This window comes from Anomaloglossus baeobatrachus, unplaced genomic scaffold, assembly GCF_048569485.1.
Source record: "Anomaloglossus baeobatrachus isolate aAnoBae1 unplaced genomic scaffold, aAnoBae1.hap1 Scaffold_4844, whole genome shotgun sequence".
Classification (NCBI taxonomy): domain Eukaryota; kingdom Metazoa; phylum Chordata; class Amphibia; order Anura; family Aromobatidae; genus Anomaloglossus; species Anomaloglossus baeobatrachus.
This window is the reverse complement of record NW_027444192.1, coordinates 18,233-23,102: the sequence shown is the minus strand read 5'-3', so window position 1 is coordinate 23,102 and position 4,870 is coordinate 18,233. Positions and strand designations below refer to the sequence as shown.

The window sequence follows — 4,870 nt, the reverse complement described above, 5'->3', positions numbered from 1 at the left end:
ATTTCTACCAACCTTCGGGGGCTGCACAAAATTATCAATGTTTAAATGACCCTGCTATATTGGGTGAAGCAATTAATTAACTGGGGGCATGGGGCTGGGGGCACAGACACCACACGCGGGGCTGGGTACACAGACACCACACGCGGGGCTGGGGGCACAGACACCACACGCGGGGCTGGGGGCACAGACACCACACGCGGGGCTGGGGGCACAGACACCACACGCGGGGCTGGGGGCACAGACACCACACGCGGGGCTGGGGGCACAGACACCACACGCGGGGCTGGGGGCACAGACATCACTGGGGGGGAGGCACAGACATCACTGGGGGGGAGGCACAGACATCACTGGGGGGGAGGCACAGACATCACTGGGGGGGAGGCACAGACATCACTGGGGGGAGGCACAGACATCACTGGGGGGAGGCACAGACATCACTGGGGGGGCTGTACACACGACTGGGGGGGGCTGTACACACGATTGGGGTGGGCTGCACACACGATTGGGGGGCGCTGCACACAGGACGGGGGGGCTGCACACAGGACGGGGGGGGCTGCACACAGGACGGGGGGGCTGCACACAGGACTGGGGGGGGGCTGCACACAGGACGGGGGTGGCTGCACACAGGACGGGGGGGGCTGCACACAGGACTGGGGGGGCTGCACACAGGACTGGGAGGGGCTGCACACAGGACTGGGGGGGCTGCACACAGGACTGGGGGGGGCTGCACACAGGACTGGGGGTGCACACAGGACTGGGGGTGCACACAGGACTGGGTGATGGGCTGCACATAGGATTGTGTGGGGGTGCACACAGGACATTGGGGGGCTGCACACAGGACTGGGGGAGGGGTGCACACAGGATTGGGGGGGTGCAAACAGGACTACTGGGTGATGGGCTGCACACAGGACATTGGGGGGCTGCACACAGGACTGGGGGAGGGGTGCACACAGGATATTGGGGGCCACACTGCGCTGAGAGTTTCATGCAACTCTGGGGGAGAGGGTTTACAGAACTGGTGTGGGGAGGCACAAAGCATTGGGCAGGGCACATAGCAGCAGAGGGTCAGCACTGGACTCACAGCAGCATTGCATTCACATCACCGGAGTGCAGGAGCCGGACACACTGCATCAGAAGGAGAAGGCAGGCACTGATCTCCGGAGGGCAGGGGGCGGACACACAACGCTGGAAGCTATGAGGCTGCTGTGGACCCGCCCACAATTGGCACTGGCCGACGGGAGAACACATTGCAGCACAAACAGCAATGTGTGGATTTAAAGGGCCGGCGGCAGCAAACTGCGGTGACAGCACCAGCACTGCCTCCCCCGGGAATCTGCCCGGGGGCCACATAAAAGGTCATGGCGGGCCGCATGCGGCCCGCGGGCCGGAGGTTCCCCACCCCTGATCTAGTGTGCGGCTCTGCAGGTGGAGGTGTGTGGAGATTCCCCATTACTGGGGCAGGCGGCATTAACCCCTTCAGCTCTGAGACTTTCTTGGTGTTTTTCTCTCTCTGATTTCTATGAATCGTGAGGTTTTTTTGTTCCTTTTCCCCTGATAGATACAGACGCCCCAACTATGAGAGGCCGGAAGTGAGGAAACCCGTCTGCCCTCAGTCCTCGGCTCCTTTCTGCCCTCAGTCCCCGGCCCCTTTCTGCCCTCAGTCCTCGGCCCCTTTCTGCCCTCGGTCCTCGGCCCCTTTCTGCCCTCAGTCCTCGGCCCCTTTCTGCCCTCGGTCCTCGGCCCCTTTCTGCCCTCGGTCCTCGGCCCCTTTCTGCCCTCGGTCCTCGGCCCCTTTCTGCCCTCGGTCCTCGGCCCCTTTCTGCCCTCGGTCCTCGGCCCCTTTTTGCCTTCCGTCCTCGGCCCCTTTCTGCCCTCAGTCCTCGGCCCCTTTCTGCCCACGGTCCTCGGCCCCTTTCTGCGCTCGGTCCTCGGCCCCTTTTTGCCTTCAGTCCTCGGCCCCTTTCTGCCCTCAGTCCTCAGCCCCTTTCTGCCCTCAGTCCTCGGCCCCTTTCTGCCCTCAGTCCTCGGCCCCTTTCTGCACTCAGTCCTCGGCCCCTTTCTGCCCTCAGTCCTCGGCCCCTTTCTGCCCTCAGTCCTTGGCCCTTTTCTGCCCTCAGTCCTTGGCCCCTTTCTGCCCTCAGTCCTTGGCCCCTTTCTGCCCTCAGTCCTTGGCCCCTTTCTGCCCTCGGCCCCTTTCTGCCCTCAGTCCTCGGCCCCTTTCTGCCCTCGGTCCTCAGCCCCTTTCTGCCCTCGGTCCTCGGCCCCTTTCTGCCCTCGGTCCTCAGCCCCTTTCTGCCCTCGGTCCTCAGCCCCTTTCTGCCCTCAGTGCTCGGACCCTTTCTGCCCTCGGTCCTCGGCCCCTTTCTGCTCTCACACAGTATAATGTTCCCCCAGAATGTTCTCATTATATGTTTCCCCTTATTCTCTCCAGTAATTGTATTATTACAGCGGATTCTTTATGATGTTACATCGTCATCGTCTCCCCATTCAGGTCCCTACAATATCGGATCCTCTCAGTGGAGATCTTCTATAGAAGAGAATTCTCCTGATTGCCCCGTGAAGGATGTATATGGACAGGGACAAGATGGCGCACAGGATATTACACCTCACCCTAGAGATCCTCTTCCGGCTTACTGGAGAGGTGAAAGATTCTGATGACGTCACATTATATCATTCTTATCTATGGGAATAACAGATGGACAGAACTGGAGAGGTGAGGACTCTGGAAATGTCTGGAGTGAGATTTATTACTGTGTCTCTCCATAACCAGGATTACACAGTAGTGAAGAAGACCTCTAGTGAGCGCTGTCAGGCCCCTGTGTCTGAGGGATGGGGAAGACCCCTGAGCCCAATCATGGGGCCTCCACCTCACCCCCCGATACATGAGGACATCAATGACTAGAAGATCCTAGAACTCACCTACACGATGATTGAGCTGCTGACTGGAGAGGTGACACTGCTGGGAATGCTGGGACATTATACAGTAACGCTATGAAGGGATCGGGGGTCACGGTATCATTGTATGTGTCAGGTTCCTATAAGGTGTCAGGACGTCACCGTCTATTTCTCCATGGAGGAGTGGGAGTATTTAGAAGGACACAAAGATCTGTACAAGGACGTCTTGATGGAGGTTCCCAAGCCCCTCACATCACCAGGTAATAGACAGGACTAAATACACACGGCCTATAATTATCTGTATGTAAGGAATGAATTCAGTCCCTGTATGTGTCTCCTCCAGGTCTATCCAGTAAGAGGACAACACCAGAGAGATGTCCCCGTCCTCTTCTCCCACAGGACTGTAAACAAGAAGATCCCGATGTTCCTCAGGATCATCAGGTAGATGGAGAGAAGGTGCCATGAAATCTCCCTATGATGTGTAGACGGCTGTGAAGGTCTTGTGCTCAGTCTTGTTTTATCCACCAGTATTATATGCGTTATACTTGTGTAATGAGAGCGGTGGAGATGGCAGGATTAGAGCTGATCATAGATGGGACTTCTCCATCTGTCTGTGACTTTTGGGACACATTTATACCATGCTCTATGCTGAGCTCTTACATCAGGGTTCTGTTACGGGGGTATTATGACAGAAAGAGGACGCCCCTATTCCAAAGGTCGCCGCAAACACAAGCACTGGTTGGATCTGCTTTGCCTTCCAATTATCTGTGCAGACTATCCTTGTGCTCACCCTGCTATGGTTAGCAGACTCTTGTGTTTTTCTCTGCTTACCGTCCTAAGTTTTCTTAGCTGTTCTGATTTTCTCCACTTCCATCTGGTTTAAGAACTCACCTCTTTGCCTTAGTATTCGCCAGTGTTAGCTTGCCATTCCATGTTCCAGGCATGGGGGTGTGAGTCATGGAAAGAGAAATATCGTAGTATCATAGTTTTTAAGGTTGAAGGGAGACTTCAAGTCCATCTAGTTCAAACCGTAGCCTAACATGTTGATCCAGAGGAAGGCAAAAAAAAACCCCAATGTGGCAAACAAGTTCCAATGGGGAAAAAATTTCCTTCCTGACTCCACATCCGGCAATCAGACTAGTTCCCTGGATCAATACCCTGTCATAAAATCTAATATACATAACTGGTAATATTAAATTTTTCAAGAAAGGCATCCAGGCTCTGCTTAAATGTTAGTAGTGAATCACTCATTACAACATCATGCGGCAGAGATAGTCTCACTGCTCGTACAGTAAAGAATCCTCGTCTGTGATTATGATTAAACCTTCTTTCCTCAAGACGTAGCGGATGCCCCCGTGTTCCAGTCGCAGGCCTAGGTGTAAAAAGATCTTTGGAAAGGTCTCTGTACTGTCCCCTCATATATTTATACATTGTGATTAGATCCCCCCTAAGCCTTCGTTTTTCCAGACTAAATAACCCCAAGTTTAATAACCTGTCTTGGTATTGCAGCCCACCCATTCCTCTAATAATCTTGGTCGCTCTTCTCTGCACCCTCTCCAGTTCAGCTATGTTCTTCTTATATATCGGTGACCAGAATTGTACACAGTATTCTAAGTGCGGTCGCACTAGTGACTTGTACAGAGGTAGAACTATATTTTTTTCATGAACACGTATACCTCTTTTAATACATCCCATTATTTTATTAGCCCTGGCAGCAGCTGCCTGACACTGTCCACTAAAGTGAAGTTTACCATCCACCCATACACCCAAGTCTTTTTCTGTGTCTGTTTTACCCAGTGTTCTACAATTAAGTACATAATCATAAATGTTATTTCCTCTACCCAAGTGCATGACCTTACATTTATCTACATTAAACTTCAATTGCCACTTCTCAGCCCAATCCTCCAATTTACATAAATCTCCCTCTAATATAAAATTATCTGCCTCTGTATTGATTACCCTGCAGAGTTTAGTA

General features: G+C 53.5%; 1 long non-coding RNA gene across 1 annotated transcript; it reads left to right on the top strand.

Moving 5' to 3' along the window:
* The first annotated feature begins 2,717 nt into the window (after nt 1-2,717).
* On the top strand, nt 2,718-3,311 carry LOC142281777 (uncharacterized). The gene is made up of 3 exons (XR_012743803.1): nt 2,718-2,950; nt 3,032-3,155; nt 3,239-3,311. It is a non-coding gene; the product is annotated as an uncharacterized LOC142281777 (long non-coding RNA).
* Nucleotides 3,312-4,870: the final 1,559 nt, after the last annotated feature.